General features: G+C 43.0%; 1 long non-coding RNA gene across 2 annotated transcripts in view; it reads left to right on the top strand.

Moving 5' to 3' along the window:
- The window catches only part of LOC131469713 (uncharacterized), a 97,689-nt gene extending 79,832 nt beyond the window's left edge, over nucleotides 1–17,857 (top strand). Inside the window, exons 3-4 of one of the 2 annotated variants that reach the window (XR_009241829.1) lie at nucleotides 1,774–1,829; nucleotides 13,593–17,857. This is a non-coding gene — a long non-coding RNA (uncharacterized LOC131469713). Of the gene's footprint in view, nucleotides 1–1,773; nucleotides 1,830–11,887; nucleotides 12,534–13,592 lie in introns of those variants that run through there. The other variant, XR_009241830.1, reaches the window with a different exon arrangement.
- Nucleotides 17,858–25,897: the final 8,040 nt, after the last annotated feature.

Genomic DNA, 25,897 nt, shown 5'->3' with positions numbered 1-25,897 from the left:
TGTATGGTAGAAGGAGGTATCTGAGGTGCTCTGCCAGGTGCTCAGGTTTCAAAGACAAAGGTTGGATAATGGAAGATATATAAGATTAAAAAGCCATCTCAGACAATGCATGATCTTTAGTCCTGGATGTCTTGCTCATCATTCATCAGATCCCTTTTCCTGACTTCTAAAGATTGAGAGATCTACTGTAATTCAAACCTCTGCTCTTTTTTCCCCCCCCCCACATGCTTTGTATTCGGATGTATTCACTTTGTTGGGGAAAAAAAAGGGAGAAATCTGTGTTTTGACAACGTCACATTTCAGTGGCTTTCACGCAACAAGCTCCTCGCATCCCGTGCTCCATCACTCCGTCACTCGCTCCGTGCTGTCCCTCCGAGTGAATTCATCCTTATCTTCCCATTAAACGACATTCCGCAGGAACGTGGGGAGGCAGGTGTGAGGCGTCACCTTTTCGGAAGTGAAGCTAGCTCTCTGACCCGCCGTGATGAAAGGCCCCTTAGGCTTCACTGCATGGCTCACATAAGGCGATCTCTATGAGGCCAGCCAGAGATTATACCTGATAGGAAGGTCATTTAGCATAAAATCACTTGGTTCCTTTGTGCAATAATCTGCTCCTCTCATCCAAGTCACTGTGACGAGTGATAAGGCCACAAGTGTGTCTAAGTGGAGAAGAAGAAAATAGTGCAGCTTCTGTTCTCATTGATACAAAATTAGGAATTTTTATCTTCATTTGATTTGGAGCACAATTTTCAAGGTCACAATATTCATAATGTCTGCAAACTTTTATTAGATCAGTTATAAGATTTTCCAGTTTGTTATCTTCATGCCATTGCAATTATTCCAACTCATTAAAACCAGTAAAAGTAATGTCAAGATAGAAAAAAGGACACACACCTCCAGTGAAAACATTTAAAAGGGCATTGGATCAACCACAATCTCTGTCGCAGGGGAAATGAAGGATACACACAAAGTAGAGTGACCATTTAAAGGATTGTTATTGCCCTCAGCGTTGTCATTATACAAATATGACAAGCCCTAAATATGACATGCAGGCTTCCCTTGGCACAGACTGTAAAAGTATAAATAAAAAAGTAGCGATAGCATTTTAACTGTGTTGTTGTGGGCTGTTTATTTCTCTTTTCAAGGAGCAGAATATTTGTTCCACTTTTTGAGCATTATTGTTTTTATAAAAATTAGGTTTTAAAAATGTGGTGTTTAAACACTCACACTTAAGTGGGGACCAAAGCTGGGTAACATCACTGTTCTTCAGTGTTGGTTCAAGGTTGTAATTTAAACGCTCTGGTATCAAAACACTTGTTAAAGAAACATGTAGAGACGCAACATTTTCACCATTTTGGTTCCAATTTAACAACATGCTGTAAACAAACATTGAGCTAATGTAGCTACAGTCTCTCTCTCTTTCTCTCAGTGGTACCTTCAGCCTCACAGCAGGTATCAGCTCCTTCTTCTGCTTTTCTTCTCTTCTTCATTTCCTCATCTTTAGGAGTTTTAAAGAGCTTTTTCTGGGGAATTGCGGGACGAAGACATCGCAGCTACTTATTGCAAAGGCAATATTGTAGGAGCAGGCGCAGTTACAAGTGGATGATAAACTGCTGATGGAAGTGCGCTGAGGGTTTTGATTTTGTCACAGCATTTGAGGAGGAGTTACATTAACCATGGTTGGCATTTTTTCGTCCTCATCACTCTGACTTGTCCTCACGCTTCACGTCATCTTTTTTAATACATTGTCACACTTATCTTTATCTCTTTTAGGAGTGGGATCCTGTCGGTGTGTTCAGCTCAGGAGTTATTCGAAAGGATGACCAGAGGTAAGACGCTTATTTTGTTTCCTGTTCGCTCTTGTGATTTGCTGACTCATGTGAGCAGAGACTCGTCTTCTTCTTGTGGTGTTTGAACACGTGCTGCTTCTCCAGTCAAACTTGCCTGAATGGTCATATTTTGGAAGGACACGCTTGCTGTGTAGTAACAGACACAAGTAAGACAAAGACGGGCTACATTTCACATGAAATGGGGCTTTATCAGATGCTTTGGTCTTTTTCTCTGTTAAAAATTGCTCATAACTGCTAGACTTGTAGTTTTGTTTTGAATGAAACCGGTCTTGCTCGCCTGTCTGTCTCATGTCTCTGCAAAGCTTTCTTCTGCCTCCTGAAGCTGTCATAGCTGTTTCTAAAAAAGGAAATAAAAACATTCACAGATAGCAGTGGAAATGGTTGCTAATTTCATTCTTAAGTGTTTGACTTAAGAAATGAAACTGTTGCTGGAATTTAAACTGCCTGCAATTGTGCTAATGTTTGTGTTGCTTCACGAGTGTCATTTTGGTCAGGTTTACTTATGGCTGGTGAGCACCATTAGCATTCTGTGCATCTGTTCTCAGAGTAAGAGCAGGTGTATATACATCCCTAAAAGTGAGAAATAGAAGTAGCTTTTAGTGTGGGAAAGGTCAGCACAGAATCTATTATTGACCTTGTTACTGTCATTTTCAGTATCACAATGATATGATACCACAACTGTGTCTTTTTCTGCCATTGAAACCCCATAAGCATAGATTCCTGTAAATGTTACCTTTAGGTGGTTTCACCTCAAGCCATGTGCACAATGACTGAATTAGTTTTTAAATTGCTAATCAAATTCTGATGATAAGATGTAGTTTTCTTACGTAACAGAAGTGATGCTTTACATACATTTGATTGTGGACAATTCAGTTGAATCAGTTGTTTCTGTTGTTCACCAAGGTTCTGTCCTGGGCCCGATGCGGTGTTTGCATTGTTCTTGCTTCCTCTCGGACAGATAATAAGAATTGTATGTCATCTCCTGCTAGTGTTACTGACCTGTTTCTATGGGATGGGAAACATTGCATTGTGTCTGTAGAAGTAGAGATGAGGGTGACTGTGGATTTCCCCCAGGCTTCATTACTGTAATTCTTTCTCTTTTTTTACATCATTTAGCAAAACATTGCTGAAATGCTTCATACTAGTGTCACATAACTCAGATCTTGACTTCTTTACACTGGAGTTTCAGATGCTATTAAATTAAAAATTAAATAAGAATATGAATTGAATGATTGCACAGGAGGCTTCAAGAATGATAAATAAATGACTAACTCATCATTCATTATTTTGCCTGTTACTCAAAATGCTTTATAAAAAAAAAAAAAAAAAGCGCTCTTGGAGTGACTCGACACTTTTGACACGTGGTTGGCTGCTCAGCAGCGGCAGCAGCAGTGCCACACTTGTGTTCACAACGTTTGCCTGTTGGGATTAGTGCCGTGCAGCTGCCCTGCTCCTCACAGCTGACCTCGCATGGGTCTATTAGGACAGAGGTGGCGCTCAGTGGATCACTTTGCCATTTCCAGTCGTTCCTCTATCATTTTCACACATGCACATATTCATTCACAAACACTGTGCTGACTAATTCCTACGGTTTCGCTCATGTTTTCTGCAAATCAAGTGTCTTTTCTCGCAAGGTGCACTGCACTCAGCTCTTGTTTAATAAGCTGAACTTATTTTACTGTACATTACGTTATAAATAGAATAGTTTTTTGTTTAAATTTTTTCATGGGAATAAAATTTAAGTAAATTTTAATGTATTTTGATGGCTGGAATGGAAACCTGCAGAAAACTGTCATAGTTTTAGTTGTAAACTGAAAGTGTAAGTGATGAGAGGAGACTGGAGGATGTGGTGTCAAAGTGTATTTGGCAATATTCGGGATTCGATGCCAAAAGGGAACCTGATAGCGTTGAAGCTGTAGTGGGCAGGAATCCTAGATAAATAGTTGATTGTTGAATGTCATTCCCAGGCCGTTAAATGCAAACCGTTTTGGGATCGCGGCTCACTGTCCCGGGCCCCTCCCACCACATGAGCATAGACAGACACACACGCTTCATATGAGACAGATGAACCGAGGCAATCTTTCCATCTCTGAACTGCTCCCCAGATATTCACATGCTTTTATTGCGTTTATAGTCAGCTTTTTCTTTGTCATGATCAGTAACAATATTGTCAGTTTTTTGAACCAATTTTTTCAACCAAAGGGAAAAGTTCCACCCTGCATGTTGCACCACTGGAGGCAAAATACTATGATCCATTATTGCTGAATTATGTCAGGTTTTTTGTTTTGTTTTTCTCTCTCAGATCACTGTTAAGATATACACTTTCTATCTTAAGGGGAATAAACTTGTGATGATTACTTCAGCATGAGTTCTTCTGGGTTAGGCCCTTGTTTGTCTTTGTGTTCATGTTCTAGGGCCAAACTGAGGAAACATCTGCTTTACTATACTGCCTTTTCTAACTGCTCCAGATCTACACACACACACACACACGCATACACAGGCAGTCATAGTGGTTGCTCTTTGCTCCGGCCAAAGGAAGAGTGTTACTACACACATGCACTGATATTTGCACACGTTGACACACACACACATACAGCACACAGAGAGACGAGCACACACAAAGACATGCAGCCTATCTTCCTCTCATCCTCATCCTCATCCTGTAACCACCATTGTGCAGTTTGTCCTCGAGCTCACTGTCTCCGATCTGCTCTTACGACAAACTCTGGCCTATGGTCTATAATCCATCTGTCCCATATTCTATGTCTTTTGGTGTTTTACTCCTCTCTTCTTTTCCGCATCTATTTCACAGGCAGGAATTAGTTGTTGTTATTATCTTACACTGATAAAGTACATCAAATAAACTGTAAAAGAAATTTTACAGCTGTTATGGGATTGGGTGTTTAGAAGCATTCAACGTCCGTTCAAGACTGTGATATCAGTGTGTGTACCCTCAGAACTCTTTTTTTCAATTACTATGTTCAAACGTGCAGTATATGTAAGATAGAGTGTCTTATATCCTTTTTTTTCAGCACAACCTCGACAATCTGATGAAAAAAAAATTCAATTTTCACTAACTATTTAAACACAAAATATACTTAAAATGTTAAGAATCGGGTTGAAGGTGTGAAATTTGGAAATATGTCACAGTTCACTTGGCTCGTTTTTATGAACAAAAAGAAAAGAAAAGCGGTCTAATTTTGTGACTTCTGCACAATTATTGCTACTTTATATCACTACAAAAAATGTGACTCAACAAAAAACACAAGCCTGAATATGTGACCTATAAACACACACCCCCAGGATGTCCATATAAGGGCTTGTGTATTATTCCCACGGCAATTTACCATGGTGACACCTGAGCACTGAAAAATGACTTACCAGTGTTCATGTGATAAAACAAACACACTCAGCCAAGAAATAGAGAGGAAACACATGATGTCTTTACAGTGACATCAACGGAAGTGCAAAAAGAAAATTGTGAGAGATGTGTTTTCATTGTTTTGCATCAGTTGAGCCTAAAACCATGTGTGCAAGCATTTTATTATGACCCATAGTTGTGTTTTACTGTTGGAGTCCTCCACTACTAGCCATTCTAAAAAGTAATGGCAACAGTGTAGGAGTCTGTGATGTGACTACCGTGATGAAGGTCTAGTACACCAGGTCCAATAGGGTTAAATGACTTGTTTTATTTACTCAGGGGTGGGTCTAAGTCAACAAGTTTCTTTCAAGTGAAAAGACAAAAGATCTTGGTCATGATGTGTATTTTTTATGCTTTAAATTAGTTTGTCCTTCTGTAAATGTGTAAAAAGGGGGATTTAGCATTGGGCTCTCAGAGCCTCATGTGTGAACAATCTGTAAAATGACCCATATGAGGAAGTTGAGGTCTGTCGTTATCATCAACAGGATGACATTGTTTCGTACCGCCTCAATAAAATGTTTTTATTTTTATGATTCGTTATTATTATCACAGGAGAAAATGCACTTTGTTTCTCTGTGAATATGGTGCTTGTTGTGTGATTACACACAGAAACCAGTGGGTTGACTACACGTTAAGTCTGGGGTCTTGATTACAAGAAACCATTGTTGGTTGTTAAAAGGAAAGAGGATGCGGACAGGGGTCGTCTGTGTCAAAGTAACACCCATTCCCTCCTTCCTCAGAGGTTTTGTGGTTTTATAGAGTTCATAGTGTATAACAACGTCATGCTACTGGCGCTGTCGCTTCTGACAATTGTCTTTTATTGCTCACACTGCCACTAGAGGTCCTTATCAAGTAGACAGGTCATTGGCTTTTGCAGAAACAGACAACAATGTTATTTTTCTTGAAAGAACACTTAATAAAAAATGATCGCCAGAGATGAAGCCCCAGTCCTAGGAGGCCATAATAATGAGGGTCTGTTGGTGCTACAGTGGCGCAGACTTAAGGTCTCTAATTCCTCGCCAACACTGAGACACAGAAATAGCCCTTGTGTGGGTCCTTTCACAATTTTAGAATAATAACCCTCGTCACCCAAAAGGGAAGAGGCAAGGTCTGTCCTTCCCAGAGATTATGGTGGGAAGAATCGATGACTTCCTCCATGATTTTCCCTTAGGGGACAGGGGGACAAAGTCTCACTGGTATTAATAGTAGTCTTCTGATAAGCCAGCCAGTATGCAGCCTTTCGTCTTGTTGTGAGAACCTCTTGCTGGAGTATCAAAGAGCTCTTATAGAATATACATGTTCTTGCCTTCCTGTTTTTGTTCAACTCCCTGTGCTTCAGTGTCCATCACAACATTTTTGCAGTACAATGGGGGACACTTGAGTGTCCCATCATTAGACACTTGACACTGTGTCTTCTGTCTGTTGGGGCTATGATGCTGACCGCTGCCCCAGAGCTGTTTTACTAGGGGAGCCTTGTGTTGTAAAATACTTGGAGCAAAGGTGATATGCTTCTGTCACTGTCACAGTCGTTACCCTGAAAGGCAGATTGTATGTTTGCCTCGGGGCCTGATGAACCATTCACCCCAACACGTTGGTCACAAACGTAGCTGTAAATTTAGGCACTGTGCTTTTCGTGTCGCATAATGTCTGTGAGAGCACAGGAAACATCGCGTAAGACTTCAGTATACAGTCTCTGAAAAGGAGAGTGTGCTGGGAGGGTTGTTAAAAAGTTGATACAAAGAAATGAGTGCAGTTAGAAACAATAGTGTTTTTAAATTAAGCTTTGACCATTGAAATATTTTTTTTTTCTCGACTTCTCAAAGAGTTTTTTTTTTTTTTTCATTCTCAGCTGATTTGATAGCCTCAATGCCCCAAATAGGTTCTCTGTAAAGAGAGCATGGGAAAAATAGCTGTCATTGTGGAAACTGCTGGGAAAAGGCTAGATTCTCATTGGTAGCAGTGCAGGGCATTGTGGGATGTGAGTGAGCTGAGAAAGACTGTTTTCTCCCTCTGAGAAAGAGGAAACATGGAAACACTGACACATAAAGCACTGAGATTAGACCCGTGTGAGCAGAACTAACTTTCTGCAGTTTGTGCTCTGCTGGATTCACTTCAGTCTGAGACGGGAAGATGAGAAGTGGACGGTCAGTGATAGTGGCAGTGAGTGTGATGAGGTGGGCAGGGTTGCCACTCTTGTTTCTCTATCGTCTGCTCTATCTTATAAATTTAAAATCCCCCTGTCGGCACAAGTGGTGGCGGCTGCATACCGACATACCAGGCTGATGGTTGCCGGCCCATTAGCGGGACCCAAGTGGTGGAGCCCACCCAGGGCTACCGACCCTCTCCTGCCCAGCTTCCACCTTCCTGCCCAGCCTTGGCTCTGGATCAGAGGCAGGCTGCACGTCGGGGGACAGGACTAATGATGGCCAAAGCCATGCCATCCCTTTCATGCCCCAGCCCAAGAGTCCAATTTTGGCTAATGCTATTTCCTGCAGATAAGATGCAAACAAGGTCCTTTTACTTATTTTTCCTCATCAGACATTTGGGAGGTAAGGGAAGGGTGAGCGGGTGGCAAAATATGTGAGTGAGTCCACGCTGTGTTTTTCTCATCAGCTGGTTGGGTGTGTCTTAGCTGCTACCGTGCAGCTTATCACGTTGAATTGATTCAAAAGTTGTGATATAAGCGGTTGAAACAAGTGAAGATTGGCCACCTTATGTACAGAGGCCTCAAGGTAGTTATCTATATCGCACCACTTTTCCCTCCATCACTCCCTAAGTGGCTTAATCAAGGCTGTGTTACATGATTATTTTACTCAACTAAGACCTAAATTGTTGCCAGCTTAAAAAGAGATTGTTGAAGATATTCATGCAACATGGAAGTGGCCTCCATCTTTTGCCACCATTCTTTCAGTCTCCAGATGGGAATCTTAATCGTCACAAAAGACCCCACAAAATTGCATCTTTGAAATAGTCTTACTGTAAAATACCCAGAATGCATTTGACAGTAGTCAAATGTCTCTTTGTGAGCAACACATCACAGGACATGCTGTCGGATCATAAAGAAAGACTGTTTTGCTACAAAGGCATTTTTAGAATCTGAAATCTGAATCATGTGGTGGCTCACTTAGTGGGAACACAGTCGAGGACCTCATGACAAATTTGCTGACGTCAGTGACAGGACCTGTGTTCTCAAAGGCACACATGTCATTCATAGTGCATCAATCCAAAACCTTGGAGACAAACAACAAATCTGCCTCTTCTCACTGTCGAGCCAGCTCTCATTTAAATGTGTTATTAAACACTACTACTCTCTATGCTGTGCTTTATAAATAATGTGACTCCAGAGGCGATTGCTCTAATACAGCAAGGGAAGCTCTGCTTTCTCTAAAATGACATAAAGTCAGTAAATGGTCAAATGTGTGCTATTGTATTTATATTTCATGACTGAAACGTTGTTAGAATGTGATCAAATATGTGACTAGTTTCATTCAGAATCAGCTGTTTATTTACAGATCGTCTGACACGATTTTCTTGTGATTGAATAAATGTGGCAAAATCGTCACTTCCAGGTGGTCTGATGCATAATGATTGGAGGAAATGTCTGAAAGGAGGAACCACTTTTTTCCATTGACTGCATTGTAGACACAACACCAGAGCCAGTTGTGTGTTATTTGCTCTGCGATATAGCCCATTTCCATATTTTATACACTGTAAATAAAAACACTATTTTAGCATTTCCTCGTTTCAGTTTTACATAAGTATCGTGTTTCCTTGTTCCGGTTGGTTTGGTCCTGAAATTTAGCTTCTCCTGTTTATATTTATATCAATAATTTATAGTCAATCAAGTGAATGATTACAGCAGCTCAGATCGCAATGAAATATCAAACTGTATTGAAGTGTCATCCAGCTACCGAAAATGCAACACAAGAGGGAAACACAGCGCGCAGATAAGAAGATAAAAAATAAAGCAGAATGGAGACCAGTGGCAATGCTGAAACGGTTCCACGTTCATGTCTTTTACTTTAATCTGCACTGCAGACCCAGTGTCTCGATTGCACGAGAAAAAAAAGCACGAGAACAAAATTAGCACCTGTGCGTCATGTTTACATCACTGCAAAGCTGACTTGATAAAAACCCATCGACTGCAGTCATTTGACCCAGATGTGAATGTTCCCCTCGCCTCTCAGTGTGTGTGTGTATGTGGGGTTTTTCTTACCAATGGAAAAGGGGCTATATTTATTGAGGCAGAAAGGAATTTACATTGTTCTGATTTCTGAAAGCAATGCTGAGCTTGTTGAAGTAAAAAAACCACAACGTGGTTTCTTGGCATTTAATTAGTTGCATCTTCAATCCGTACGCTGCAAACCCACAACATTACAGCCAAGTGCATGGTTTTTCTGTAGAGTTGCAGTCAGCCAAAATGTGCCAAAAAATCTATACGTGTGCCTGTGATGTCTGCACAGAGGAAACTAATTAACCAGTAAGTGGGGAAATGCAACAAATGAATGTAATAAAACATAACAGCTGCTTTGTTGAAATTCATGGCATTTCGCTCTCTCTGCCTGTCTCACTCGCTCCGTTTGAGGACAACAGTGTCGTCAGAGGGGACTTGTGATGACGGGGGGGGGCACACATCCGTCCACGTGCCCCTCTGATCCCAATCATTCATAAATTCAGCCAGAGAGATGTGTATCGGCCGTCCACCCAGCAGTATCTCTTTCCTCCACCTCCCTTTGGCTATTAGAAAGGAATGAGATGCCACAGTGCATACACACACAAACACACTCACAAGTCCCGAGGTGGTGACAGCTGTCTGTCTCCTCTACTCATCTCATCATGGCATCCGCTGGTATGTCTTAACCCTGCAATGTCCACCAATTAAAACAGAGGCAACTTCACTTCCTCCCCCGTATTCTCTCTTTACTCCTCACTTCTTGCCTTTTTCTCTCTCTGGCTCCACTTTCTCACCATTTCTCCCTGTTGCTTGGCCAGAGAAGAGAAAGCAGTGAAATTTCCCCTCAGTCATTTAGCCCAGATTCAACACTGCAGGCAGGCAGTGTAGAGGCTGTAACTTACTAGAATGTAAATAGAGCAGTGTTTTTCACATTACTTCACCGCTTATTTTTAGTAGCTGAACAAGAGCAGCAAAGGGTGTGCCTTTTCAAGCCCCGACTGTAAGTCTTATCAGCTGAATACACACCAAAAAAGCAGAGAAATTACAAAACAAATAAAACAATAATGACTCAATGCAGGAAGTGATGTGTTGACTTATGGTTTAGCTTTTAACTGCAACTGGCACACAATGCAAGGGCAGCTCTTTTAAACATATAGGAAGGAATGTTGCCTTGTTTTTCTCTTTCACTCAGATACAGTGTCATAAATTTTCATTTGAAAATGCTATTTCATATTGTGTATTGTTTTTCTTTTTGTTGTTGCTGTAATTATGCAGTCTCAAGCGATCGGCTGCAGACGCCCAACCTTATGCCAACTGGATTTTCCCCTTCCATTGACAGCAGATTACAAGCCTCTGTTTACACAAAGTGATGTATATCATGTACAGCAACAAATGCACTTCCCTCGCAGAGGAGCAAAGTCAAATCACAGGCTAAGCCGGGGACAGTCAAGTACTGCTCCCACAGGCACTTAACAATGTTCTTCAAGCATAGCGGCCAACCATTCCTCGATTACTGGGCCGCGTTTGTTTGCTTCCATGGATCAAACCAGTAACACCAGTCTGCTTTAGCGTTCACAACACCTGCAGCAGCGGGGGCGCTAAGTGGAGGACAGTGGCTGCCTCCTTGCCTCTGTGCTTGGCAGTCTTCCTCCCAGCCACCCCTCTGCTCACACCAGGAAATGTCTTTTTCCAACTCAGTCTCCAGTGCACTTAATTCCGCCCCGGCTCTCCAGCAACAAAGCCAGAAAAGGGAAAAAAGAGAAATCCTGTTGTTGGCAATAACAAGGATTCACTGTCTTCCCTCACCTCTTTTACACTTTGATTTTCTCCTTTCCTGAAATCTTGTGGTCGTGCAAAGATGAGGTGAGTGCTTGTGTGAAATAACACTGAGCATGGCGGCGTTCACACGTTGCATGGAGAAGCGACAGTTTTTTTTTTTTCTCTTGTGATGAAAACAGGTCAGGCGTGTTCTCGCACAGTTATGGTTGAAAGCTGACTAGACTGAAATGTCCCTGTGTGTGTGTGTGTGTGTGTTTATGTCTATGTGAAGAAAGAGGTGCTAAAGCTCGAGCACAGTCACCGAACATGATGACTCAGTTGAATTTCCACTGAGGTAAGCTGTCACTCTCTGATGAACAGTGAACTCACAGAAGCACTGAGTCACATACCACACACACACACAAGTGTCCCCAACTAGCTTATGGGCTAGCAACATTTACACTGATGCTGAATATTTCAGTGGCGTAAACAATTATCTCAGCAGAACATAATTCTGCTTCCTTCCTGTGATGATGTCGTTCATCACAGAGCATACATGGACACACACTTGCGCTCGGCCTTGTCCGTTTCCAAACAGCCCTTCTATAGTGAGAGGGCTCCAATGGAGTGGATCCGCTCCAGCTAAGACACCCTTTCACACTTCCTCCCTCCCTTTCTCCAAAGCCTCCCTCCTGAGTGACCGCGGGGCCTTCCTTCCTTCCTTCCTTCCTCCTGACACAAGCGGCCTGGGGGAGTTGCAGAGGAGTCAGGATGGCCGGATGTGCCCCGATCACACAGACGGACAGACAGACTGACAAGGAGCAGACATGCAGACAGGAGGATGCTGCTGCTGCTACTGTGGACTCTGGGCTCGGGGTTTTTGTTTCGCATCCGGTGCTACAATGAGCGTGACATCATTCCTGTTTTGATAGGACAACAGGAAAGTGGAGGGAGATGGAGAGCGGCGGGGTGCGTGGGTATATGAAGGAGTATGAGGGAACAAGAGGAAACTCAAGCGTTGATCAGAGAAGAGGCCGAGCTGTGATCATGCCAGAGGAGGTGAATTTCATCTCGAGAGGCTTTGATGTGCCCAAACTGATTTTATTTTCTCTAATTCACACTACATATTTTCCCCTGTCCCTTCTCGTCCTAAATCGAATTAAATAATAAAATCATGGCGTGATTGGGTCACAGAAGTTCTTTCATACATTAGACACGCAGCAGATGCAAGACCGGTGCTGCGTGCAAGAAGAACCGCAGCTATACAAAGCAACCTCACGTCTCGGTGTACAGCTGTGTACCTGCAAGATACGCACAGAGCAGGACTCACACAAGTTTCTCTGCAAGACAGTCATTTCCTTCACCACTCTCTGGGAGAGAAATGACAAGCAAGTGGTTGGAGGCGCAACAAAAGAGAGACAGAATGAAAGAAAGGGAGGATCACAATAATGGTGATCTCTCTTCTCCCTCCTTCTCCACTTTTCTTTTTTTTTTTCCCAGAAGAGGATACAGTACGTGCCAGCTGTGCTTCACTGCTGCTGTATACAGTGCTACTTCAGAGAAGTCAACCTCACTGCACTCCATCCACCCCATTGAACTGCCAGCTCTGGCAATCAATTCTGAGCCTTATGCTGTCACTGCGAGCCTCTGGACACAGCAGCTGGCTGCAGGAAGACAAGCACTCTTCCTCAGAGTCTGTCCTCCCATCAGCTGCACCCAGCTGTCCAGCAGCAGTCCCACTATTCACAGCACTGCCTGCTGCCGCTGGTGTTGGGAGGCCACTTTCAGTGCAGTCAGCGGTCATTTCTGACTCGAGTCGCCTCCACCGCGCTCTCTTTCACACTTCTTCTTCCTAAGTTTTCAACCGTACAGACACGTCCGCCCTTGAGGTGCGCAGCAGGCCTCATTCGTCTGCCTCGGCTCACTCTGTCTTTCTCCGTCTTTCATCCTGAGTAAAATTGTCCATCTGTCTCTGCTTTTACCAACTTTAACTCCACTGTTTCAATCTCGCTTTCTCTCTCGCACCCATTCTCCTCCTGTCTACCATGCTGGGTCTTTAGATGAACTTTCCCTCTTTTTACTCGTTGTAGCCTTTCTTTTGCCTCTGTCCATGTCCCTTCTGTCTCTCTGTTTTGTGGTACCCATTCCTCTTTTTCGTCTTTGTTGGTTGCCATGTCTCAGTTTCTGCACTCCTTTCTCTGCGGCCCCGTCCCCCCCTTTTTTCCACAATCGCTCTTATTTCCGGCACAATTTCCATCTCATTCTTTGTTGCAATCTGAACTATGTCCCCTTTTTTTCTAAATGTCACAATACTGTATCGTTTCTTTTCCCCTTTTTCTTTAGAGTAACTTCTTTTTCTGACCCTCTTTCTGCTGTATTTTTTTCACAGGTGTCTGTAAGGCGGGGATTTACATTTTCTCAGGACAGGCAGCCCGTGGAGAGAGGCCTGCTGGCAGATCAAAGACTCCGGCTGTAAAACGATCTGAAAGAGTCCAGCATTAGCATCCATCAGGGTACCTTGAAAGCTCCCTGGTCAGCCGAGAGGGAAGCAGAGGGCCCCCCAAAGTGAAAGCCCAGTCTGGAGAGGAGTGATGGAGGGGCGGAGGGAGGGTAGACTGCGGGTGGAGAGAGCGAGGGAGAAAGAGATGGAGGGATGAATAACTCAGCTAAAAGTTATGAAGGAAATGTTTCCCAAAGGAAGGAAAATCCCCATTACAAGTGTTTTTATTTCTCTTTTTTGACTCACCCACATATCTTCTTTAAACCTCTCCCCTCTCCCTCTCTATCTTTTTAATTTCTTCTGAGCAGCAGTGAGGCTGTAAGGGGAGAGCATCTCCATCTGTGCACCATCTCCCCTCAGCTCACCAGGCCCAGACTTTTACTACTCCACCCTGCCTTAGACACATAGGGTCATGTCTGGTTGGAGATTGGAAGTGGAGAGAAGGAAGGCAGGAGGGGTTGAGTGTGGGAGGAACAGAAACATGGGCTGGCTTCACATACTGTATCCCTTTACATCAGCATTGAAAGTGGGAAAGGAGAAATGGCAGCAGCATAGGGGCTATGTGTGTGTGTGTGTGTGTGTTCCTTTTTTTATGCAATAAGCATGATGAATGCTCTTGAAATGGATAGGTAACTAAGACGTGTGACAGGGATCAAGATTAGACCTGCATTCCTGGTGTGTTCCAGTGCCTCCGCATTTGTGTCTTTTTCCATGACAAAAGTATGATCGTATTAGTCGCATAAATCTTTTTACAAAAAAAAAGTCTGCATCCTTCAGGCTGATCGAGTGACAAAATTCCCTCAAGAAACGAGATTTATACGCAATGAGACCTGACAACACTGAGCTCCTTTTTTCCTGGAAAGACTCTCAGCAACAGTATGTAACACACTGCCACATTCAAATTCCAAAGTAAAAGCACAACCTCGGCTGACTGTAAACCATTTAGCACCGACTTTCTCTTAGAAACTTTAACTGTGACACATGGTCCGGCCCGGTGAAATTAATGAGTCCAAATTTTACTTTTCCACAGCTCTGTAAACTGCAGCCATCATTTATTGGTCCTGGCTCTGGGTCAGGGCTGAGCAGCTCTCCTGGATGATGATGTAAGAGGATTTTGCATCAATAATTGATTCGGTAACAGTAAAACTAAAGGTGGGTACAGGTGTCTGTGTGGGAATATGGAACGAAGAACGAAAAACTTGTATTGTGTTTCCTGAGAAGTCATGCTTTATGATTATGGACCGGTGCCAACAATCTTACTTTAAACACACTGCAGTTGTAGTTGCACAGGTGTTAAAAACACAATATCGCTGTTTTCTACTTGACAATAGACCAGAATCAGCTTTATCTTAAACTGAAGAAACAAGTGCATGTGCATGGTTAAAGGTCTTATTGTCATTACTTGACCCGCAAACACACAAGCATCCACACACATAGCACTAATGGACACTAAGTACTTCCCACATAGGATCACACAGGCACACAAGCAATCTGCACACTGTGTGTCCCTCAGTGTGCAGATTGCTGACATGTGTGCAGCCTCCTGGGTGCGAGACCAGGGCTGCATGCCACTGTCTCAGCTCAATAATGGATGTCCCGTTTGTCGCGCTCACACACACACACATACATACATACGCACATGCACACATGCACACACAGACAGATAGATAGATAGATAGATAGATAGATAGATAGATAGACAGTGTTGGGGCTCAGTCCTGTCCACCAGAGGATGAGTTCCTCCTCTGTTTAGGGAAAAGGATGTGATCTCACTGGTTAAAAATCCAACCTATGTCGCTTGCCACTCATGACTTAATCCAGGCTTCTCCTTTGTGCAGAGCGCCCTCCCCTTCCCCTCTTCTCCTTTTACTTTCTCTTGCTCTCTCTGTCTGTTCCTGTCTCTCTGCAACAAAGCAGCAAATGCATGCAGGCCCTACATCATTTGTGACAGTCGCAGTTTTACAAACACACTGATCGGCCACAACAACGAAACCAGTGAGTGTTTCTAATCACCAGCAGAAGTTCTCTTTCACGGCTTGACCTTGATTGAAGGAATGGTTCTGAAAATACAAGTTTACTCGGCACAAACTTTCCGGCCTGCAGCCAAAGACAAAATGTCAAACCTGAAGAAAAGGTTTTTTTTTGCTTCTATTACAAGTCCTTCCTTCAGCATGTGCCTTTTTTCAGTCTTCAGTGTTGGACTGAGGAATGACTCTGCCCCAAGTGGCAACCGGTTGTGATGTCACTCATAAGAATCTGAAGTCCTGCTTTGAAGCAATTTGGCTGTCGCTGTGTTGAGGTTGTGCAACCAGAAGGTCAGAGGGCGTCACTTGCTGTCAATCACACTCGGTTTCCCTCTCGTTTCCTCCAAATGGGACCAAAATTCAGGAAAATGACGAAGAAAAAAGACTTGAAACTAGCGATTGATACCATAAACTAATCATGGAAGTGCTTACTGATGATAATAAAATGAGTTGTGGGCTCATTTTATTCCCATGGACTTCCATTGTTTTTGCTACTACTGGAGTTGCCCCCTAGTGGCTATTCTATTCATTGCCACTTCTCGGTTGACTTCAGCGAGGAAATTGAAAGACTACGTCCATGTTCTGCCTACAACCCAGCTCATTGAAAGCCTTCTCTGCATCGTTCTTGGCCAGTGGATATCAGGGAGGTGTGCGAGCCACAAAGCTTTGCAGTTACCTGTTTCAGAGACTCAGCCTCTGAGAAGCAACAGGATAAGCAAATCAAGCAATATGATCGGCTTCGTACAGGAGACTGCAGTTAAACCATAGTTGGAAATCCCCTAACCAGCCCAACGCCACTATTGCTTTGGTTTGGTTTGATGTGGGGCCCCCTGGGGACCCACAGCCTCTTGAAAACACCCCTGGTCTGACACAGCCAGAGTTATCATAGACACAAGAATCAATAGTAGGGGTGTAAAGATCCATGGACCACTGTGTTCATCTATTTGTGCTGTGAACCCATCAGACTCTTCAAACTCTTGCAGAAGACTGTCACGAGTAGGAGAGCAGATGACTAGCGAGCAAATTTCCTGAAACTCATTATGACTAAAAGTGTCATCTGTATCTTACTGTCATGTTTAAGAACTTGAAACACTAGGAAAATGTAAAATGGATGTCACACTTTCACGAGCATGGGTGTGTCACACAAACTGCCTTTCATAGTTCAGGTTTGTTTTTGTTTATCTTTGTTTAACTGTCTGTTATTGAATATCTATTTGAAGGTAAGCAGTGTCGTTCCTCTGAATCACAATGTAGCCTGTCTATCTTGTTATGAAATCCTCCTCTTGTGGAGAATGATTCTGAAGACACAGATGACATTTTGACAGACGTGATCAGCTTGGTGCAGGGAACACGCTCAGGCCTTTGTGTTGCCTATGTATTGTGTGTGTGGCATTTTTGCCATATGCCTTTTTCTAAACAACTTTAACAGCGGCGTGTGCATCTGTTGTTGTTTTCAGGCCCCTTTATGTAGGCCAGTGTGTTCATAAACACACTTTACAATGCAGTTACGTACAGTACATATGCAGTGAAACTGTCATGATGCTCGTCATTATGCTCCGAGGCATACGGGTCCAGAATCAGAACAAATGTGGTAATGGGAACTGAACATATGGGGTTTTTTTCTTCTGAAAACAAGATACAATGCTGCGGGTTGACATGGTGCATTTATACCGTGGCCTCTAATCTGCGTCTTTTATGGCCAGAGTGGACAGGAGGACAGAAGAAGCCAACAGTTTGTTTCTTTATTATTTAAATCCCAAGGTATGTGTATGCGCACATGGGTGGGTTAGGATTAGATTTACTAGCGTTGGGTTACGATAAGGGTTAACTTAGTTGTGATTGGTTAGTTCATACAATCATTTCCTGACCAGTTATCCCTGTCTGTCTCCTTCACCCTTGCCTCACACTACACTGCCTTACTTGTGACAGTTTGGCCAGGGCAGCTGTCCACATGTGGCAAGTCACTGTGGCACCCCATAATTCAAGCTGTACGTAGGGAATGAGAGAGAGAGGAACATAATGCCACCAAATCCTTGGGCTTGGGCTGAAGTGGCTGAGAGAATCTTTTTCATTCAAAAGTTTCTGAAACAAACTTTTCCTGTATTAATTAAACAGCTTTCTTGCTTTTAATACTTCTGGCCTGCTGAATGTATTTCTCACAGCTTTCACTGGTTTGAGTCGTCACTAAAGACACGCACACGTACACGTTAATACTCTCAGAATAGCTATAGAGAAGGGTATCATAAAAGGAGGGAAATAAAAGAAAGGAAGTGCTATTTTTAATTTTTAATTTTTTTAATTAAGCAAATTTGTATTTAATGTAGTGACTCATTTACAGCTGTAACATAATCATTTACAAGAACTGTTTGGTACATTAAATAAATGGTCTTTGGTCCATAAAATGTCAGAAAACTTTTTTTTTTTTTTAAATGATGATAATTGTTTGTCAAATCTGGAAATAATGATGTTCTCAAATGTCTTGTTTTGTCCACAAACCAAAATTAGATGAATGATTTATGTGTAATATGGAGCAAAGAAATGAAGGCAATATTCACATTTAAGAAGCTGAAACAACCAGAAATCTTTATGATTCATTTAGTCATCAGTTAATGATCGACGAATCAAGTAATTGTTTCAGCTCTAAAATGGTCAAATTGACATTCTCCAACCTTAAATAAAAAAATCACATTAATCACATTGTGTCTTCTTTCATCTTCTATGAAATGTCATTAAAGCAGACAAATACAGCAGCTACATGGAAGCTACAGGATCAAAGGAAGACCTTAAACAATTTAAAGAGTTAAAGATAAGATCTGAACAGGTGGTGTCACGGACAGCAGGAGAGATAATATGGAAGTAGTTCACATTTGCATTCCCTGAGGATATACTGGCCTTTCCAACTTTCATGCAGCGAGCCCTTAGGAAACAAACTGACAGGAAGTTTGATGAGAGGCAAGTATTTTGGATCACTCCGAAAAACTTGAGGAACTGGACCGACCCGACGTCTGCTGTTTAAAAACTGGAAATGTGTTCCTGCCTCCAGCAGCCTCTGGGTGATTATAGGCATATCAGTGTTTGTGATCATTCTTTTTTATTATTTCATTACTTTGAGGCTCAGGATCTAAAGCAAACTACGCAGTGATGTCGCTAGGTACACATCCTGTTTCCCCAGACACATTCAAATGTGAGAGGATGCATTTGAATAATAATCCATGCTTCCCAAGTTTGCTCAGATTTTTTTTTTTTACTTTTTTGCTCCTATACGTTTGTGTAAGACTCTACTGTAATCTGCCTCTTTAAAAGTCTTCCTGCATTTGTGAAGGTGCATATTTATGTATAGCGTCTACACATTCTGTGCAGTTTCTAGACAGAAATAAAGACATTTGAATTGGGACCCACACACCCAGGTGGTGGTGATGTGTGTGGGTCCCACGATTCATTTACTCTGAAAACCGATCGAGTAATATTATATATTTAAAATAGTTACGCTGGTGGTTTTCCTGTGGGTTTTTTTTCTCCTCCTTCTGGTAATAAATAAATGATTTCTCATCCTGAACATTGTCTGATGTTGTTTCTGCACATAACGGCAAGAAAAATGTGGCGTTTGCACAATACCACCATACCAATGGTCAACCGAATCCTGGTGATGTGCAATCTGGCAAAAAAAAAAAAAAAAAAAAAGGTTGAAGCAACAAAATATCTGACTTATTGACACTTTATTCGTCTTTGACAGTAATTTAAATGTTTTACTATCAAGAAAATAAGAAACTGATTCATTGGCAAATTATATGTTATTGTATTGACCTTATATTTCCACAGCATTATATTTGTTTTAGGATAAAAAAAAAAAAAAAAAAAACTAATTAAAGCTAAATTACAACTGTTGATTTTTGGCAGTTTGAAAAGATAATTTTTGATCTGACTAAAACAGCTTTAATGTTTTTAAAATACAGATTGATTGACTTGATGCAGAGATGTCCTGATGAGATTTATGCACAGCTGTAGCTATGGTTACCAGTTCTGGATATTTAAAGACTGGACAAACCAGACAATGGAGCAAAACCATGCAAACACTGATAATACTTATCTGATAAAACTGTATCCTCAACTCTTTCTGTAACTGCATAGAATGTTTCTAGAATAAACATCACATCACATACTGTACTGTAACACTTCATTCTTATTGAAAATGAGGATCGATCCCCTTTCTAAATGTGTAGATAAGTATGCATGTAAAGCCTCTGCATAGCAATCAGGATGAGTGGAAGTGTCTTCATGTTGATGAAAGGGTTTGTTGTTACATACCTGTGGGACATTCGGCTGCAAAGTCTCCAGGGACTTGGATTTCTGGTATCAGTTGTGTGAACACTGTTGACCACACAACGTGCCCTCATCGGCACACACACATTCAGCTGAGGAATGTCTCTCACAATCAACCTTATCAGGTGCTTTGTCTGTTTTGTCTAAGGGGCATCCGAAGAGGGCTTGGCGTTACTACTGATAGGCTTTTTGGAATACACACCTCTGTCCTCTTCCCTCATAAACCCCCCCATCCCCTGTCATCCTTTTATTTCCCATATCTCTCATTTGTTCACATTTGTCTTAATTTAACCCAACATTAAAGCACTTTCTTTCCCCTTGTCTTGAAGCTAAGTCGACGAGTAACACCCAAAGCACCTCTTATGCAGTGCCTGTCAAGGATTCAGGTATAGATTAAAGCATTTTTTGGGGGAAATTTTGATTGGCACGAGGTCTTTATTCTGTCAGAAACACTCCAGCCCTCCTCCAGGCAGGAAAGACATTGTTACCTTGTTCCCAGGGCTACCTCCTGCAGCACCCGTACCCCTGACCCGTAACATCCAACTGATTTATCCCTGATTGTTAGGAGGCCTCCGGAGCGGCTCCTCGATTGGCTCCATATGAGAACAGTGCCAAGAGGTCATCTATAACAATCATTTTCAGTGGCTCATTATTCCCAGGCCAAACAACCCAAAGACCCAATTTCCTATGGCACCGTTCATAAAAGTGACAGATGGCCAAAACCTGGAAAAGCTTTCCTTTAATCGTTAGGCTTTTACATACAATGCTCTTTAGTATAAAAGAGTATGGACTTTCTCTCTCTCTCTCCCGCTCTCACCCACTGCTTCCACCTTCTCTATCCTGTTCATTTTTTCCGAAGTGAAGAATGTGAAGGAGGAGAATGTGAGTGTGTTTAATAGCTTGAGGCCATATTCCACCCAGTTGAGCTTTTTCTCCTCTTCGTATGGCGCACAATGTGGGATCCAGCACACAAATATTTGCCAGGTAGTGTGTGTCTCTCTGCAGGCTCACTCTACCTTAACGTGGGACAGCACTTAAAGTCACATGAACAGACAGAGGCCAAGACAAGGTCTCCTTTCATCCCGCAGACCTGCCACTCTCTGGTATTCAGGGTCATCTCGTCACTTAAGCGAGCCTGCACCCCGGCTATGGCTGCCTGTGAGGATCTTTTCTTGCTGGGGAAGTGCCTGTGTGATAAATGTGTGGCTTGGAACAACAGCTGAGACTAAGACTTGGCTCAGCCTTCCCACTGCCTGTTTCAGACACAAGTGTGGTTTCCTCATATCTTGGCTCTTTGTCATGAATGACCTCTTTCATTCCCCCCCCACCACCACCACCTCCAATAACAACCAAACTCCTCTACTCAGCATTTAAGAAAAAAAAAAGTACTGACATTTTTCTCTGTGGACATATTTTTTTTTGCTCATATTTGTTTCCACTCCTGTCTTTTTGGCAGAGTGAAATGCTCGGTCATTGCAGTGAGTGCATGCACTGCCTGGTGTGCAGGGCTGTGTGAGTTGGTGGGTGGTTCGTTGTTTTTGTTTTTTTCCCCCAAATGCTTGAAAACATGATTGAACCATACACATTCTCCTGCCAGTGACTTGTTGTTTTTTTTTCATTCAACTGAGAACAATGTCTTACTCCCACTCTCATTTTTTCTGTGTGTGTGTATGAGTGCATGTGGGTTTGCTTCCTCCTTTTCTTTTATTTTGATTTTCTCTTGCAGTTACAGGTTTGGCCACTGGGTGCAGAGATGTCCTGAAACTGATATGTTACATGTTGCTAAAGTGTCATGGAGTGTCCAATTTCCAGATCTTTTATATTAGATCAAAAGTCAGACCTGCTCAAGTTGCTGATTTTGCCTTCAGTCAATTCATTCAGAAAAAAATAAAATACTGTATGAGGCAGCTAGTGGTTGAACAGTTGTCTTTTTACTCTTTTGGGCTTTTTATATGTGCTTCTCTTGCTTTTGTTTTCTCCTGCAGGGACAGGTTTGGCCACTAGGGCTAGAAATGTCACCAAACTGTGAGATCAGACATGCTGCAAACGTATCATCTCCCACATAAGCTGGGTCTGCCAGTGGAGTGTGCAACTTCCGGATTTTCATGTGAAATAAATCATGCGCCAAAGTCGCCGTGCTCACTTGAGCCACTCGCTGATTTTACCTTAAGACAATTCATGAATCGTCGTGTCGGTTCAACCGCTGATTGCTCCTGTGAAAACATGGGGCTTAACCCCCCCATCTCCCTCAACCATCTTTCATCCTGGTTTTGTGGCCCTCCCATATGTGCTTCTAATCTCTCCCTTGTGTCTCTGAAATGTCGGCGTGGAGGAGCGAGCATGTACTTGCTCGCTATGGATTTCCCATGGAATGCACCATTTTCGGTTCACCCCGCGTGCGTTGCCTGTTTTGATAGGTGGTGATTACGAAGTATTTATTTTCCTACTGGGTGTGGGAACCCAACCTGTTGGTACACTATGCCATTCTGAGGTGGGTTGCTGCAGAAGCTGTGACTCACGTACGCTTATGCCGCCACGCACACAAAAAAACAAACACACACCGCCAATTAGATAAGATTAGAGAAGAAGTGTAATTAACTCTTGCGTCGAGGTGTTTTGTGATGGGTGAAAAGATGACATATAGAAAAATAAAATAGATAGATGACATATAGAAAAATAGAATAGATAGATGACATACAGACAATAGAAAACCGTGTCTCCGTGTAACTGGAGAGGATGCAGGACACTCGGCATCTTAAAAATGCAACATGGATTTTGGTCACCATCAGTTTAGCTTTTCAGGCTTTTTCAAGGAGCGTGCGTGTATCTTCATGCACATGCACATGTGAGGGAGTCGGGTGGCTGCGCATGCCTTTTACTGTTTGTTTGTGTTCAAGAGAAGAGAAGCCCCTGTAAGCCACAGAGGTTAAATCCCAGCTATCTGACTCACTGGTGTATGTTGGAGGTCTGGGACCAAGGCTTAGTGGAGGAGGGATCACAGAGATGAAGAGAGTGAATGATGGAGGGAGGGAGGGAGGGAGGGAGAGAGGGAGGCCTCTGCAAGACAATTCCCCCGACGTTGGGTCATTCACAGACACAGGAAATGCTTGACCTCACACCCTGAGAAATGTCCACAGCGGCCCACTTGTGTTAAAGGTGTAATTGGGCATAATTAGGAGCTGGCAGAGAGAGAAATGGAGACGGACTTGCGTGCCCCACATGCCTTCCTTCCCCATGCCTGCCTCTGTCTGGCAGCCTGCGACACACCGGAGCCAAGCTCCCACTGCACAGATTTACAGCAAATACCATCTCTAAACAAGCAAGAGAAACTCACAACAACAAGGATCCTTTTCAAGTCAGCTGCTTGTTTTCAGGTTAAAGCAGGAAAGGCCTGACTTTTTTTTCTTTCTTTTTTTTTTTTGCTGCTCTGTGTTGTGTGCAAACAGCTCAATGCTCTAAACAGGAAGCAAAATTGTCCATGAGAGTTCCTTGACGCACAAAAATGTGCAACACTTTTGAGATTAAGAGGCCTTAAACATCAAAGGGGATATTGGCTTCTTCCTTCTGAGAACCTTGACATCAGCCTCAATTCGTCCTTTGTCTCTATGGCCTGCAGTTCACAGAGGGAACAACCTCAGATTTTCCACAGCAGTTCTCTACACACCATCCTCCTGGGCCCTGTTTCTTGTCGTTGATGTTTCCTCGTGCATGTTTTTCTTACCTTAACTCTCAATCGTGTACTTAATCTTGTTCTCTTGAAGCCACCAAACAACCGGCTGCCTCCTCTCGGCTCTCAGAGCCGAGGCAGGAATGTAGTTTCGCTTTGGTCGTTTGTTCGCTCATTCATAAGAAATAAACCATCAACCCGCATGCTGGAGTTTCAGTGAGAGTAAGGGCTGTCAGCCATTGATGTGATGGGGGGTTGGGATGTGGTGGGCTGGTCGGTGGGTGGGATAAGTCTCGGGAATGGGAACATAATGTATAGTGTGTGGTTCCAGATCTCCCGGCAGAAACATGAGACTAATGAAACATGTTCCAACTGATCAAATCCAATAAGGCTTTTCAGTGCCATTATCTTAGCTTTGTGTTGTCAGAGGTGAAATGACATGTAGTGTGAGAAAGGAAACATAAAGGAATATGTCAGGGCCCAAACTGGGAATTGATGGAAATCTAATGCATAGGAAAAAAACTGGTGATTTGGTTAAAGAAGAAAAAAAAAGTGAAAGAGGGGGACTGGCATGGTGGAGCTGGTGATGATGGGAGCAGGAATAAATGTAAGGGGAGAGGGACATAGAGAGGGGGGTGGTGGGGGTTTGCAGAGAAGTCAGTGATCACTCAAGAGGTCTGGAACTCTGACCTCCAACCCCACAGTGGAGCGGATGCCACCATGGTGAAAATGTGAGAGGTGAGGTATGTGAGCCCCTTGAGCCTTGGTCGGAAACCATTCCCCCCATGATGAATGGGATGTTAGCATTGACACAAATTGGCCCATAATAATGACACAAGGCCACTAAGCACACACACACACACCGAGTGACAGAGTGGGAATTACGGAGTGAAAGAGCAGCCAGACGGAGAGCGAGAAGTAGACGTAGAAGTAGAAGTAGAAGAAGTAGAAGAAGAAGAAGAAGAGAAGGATGGGAAGAGTTGGAAATTCTTGCAGGAAAGAATTACCTTACCCAGTGGGGCAGACAGAGGAGGGGGAGAGGTAGATTTATGACTGGGGGTGTCTTTGGTGTTTTCTCTCCACTCTCCTGAACAGTGGGACTGCAGAAAGGCCTGGAGTTCATAGGGCCCCCTCTCTCACCCACACACACACACACACACACACACAGGAGGCCAATAGAGACACACACTTACCCTGTGAGGTTGTTAACTTGGCATTCTTTCTGGACACATCCTCTCTGTTACCCCCCTCCTCCTCCTTTCTGTTTTCCTCTTCTTCCTCATCCACGTTTGACAGTGTTTACATCACCTCCAGTCGCAACGTTCACTATACGTCCTGCTAAAAATAGCTGCTGACATCCCTGGATGAATCGGGAAGAAAATCCCAGAATCCCTTTTTATAGCTTTGGCATGACACCGCATGCTGATGCATGTTTCATTTTTATTTTTTTTTGCCTTCCTACCAAAACAAGGCATCCCTCTGTCTTTTCGGAAACACATGTATTAGATTAGGCATGTTGGGAGGCAAGGGTCACCCTCCTGTCAGTAATTGAAATACGATTATGTATGAGCTAACATGATTACAGGGGTGGGGGCGATGGAGGGGAGGGAGGGAGGGAGGGAGGGGCGGGAGTGATTGAAAGATGAATGCCAGCCTGTGATGTGCGGCTGCTTCCTTATTCCACAGTAGACATTCCAGAGGTAATGGAACATGAATGAGTTGCCGCCTGCATGCCGTTAGGGAAAGAGCAGAAACTGGTTTATTTCCCATTGTTGTCGAACATTTTGATTCAGTCTCTTGCAAACTGTAGAATTATTAAGACGAGATAAAAATAAAGGTCTTCATGGTTCCTCTCCTAACCTGGGACCAGCTTATTCAGTCAAACCGCTGTATTGCTGTGGGTCTTCCATGTGATACCTGACTAATCCTGAGTGGACATCACTCGATCACATGTCGCGCCGCCACCGCGTCCAAAATTCAACAATTAAATATGTTGTTTGTGTCATAAACGTTCGGGAATGAAACTCAGCCATTTGTCACCTGATTCCACCGTGGACAAGGATTAGTTAGGATTAGGTTAAAACAACAGGGTAACAGGTTTAGCACAAAGTCGCCGTAATGGTCTAAAGAAAGCGCGGTCACTGAAAACAGCAATGTCGCCCCGTTATAGTGAGATGTGGCTT

This window comes from Solea solea, chromosome 12 (assembly GCF_958295425.1).
Source record: "Solea solea chromosome 12, fSolSol10.1, whole genome shotgun sequence".
In the NCBI taxonomy this organism is placed as follows: Eukaryota; Metazoa; Chordata; class Actinopteri; order Pleuronectiformes; family Soleidae; genus Solea; species Solea solea.
This window is presented reverse-complemented; position numbering and strand designations above follow the sequence as displayed.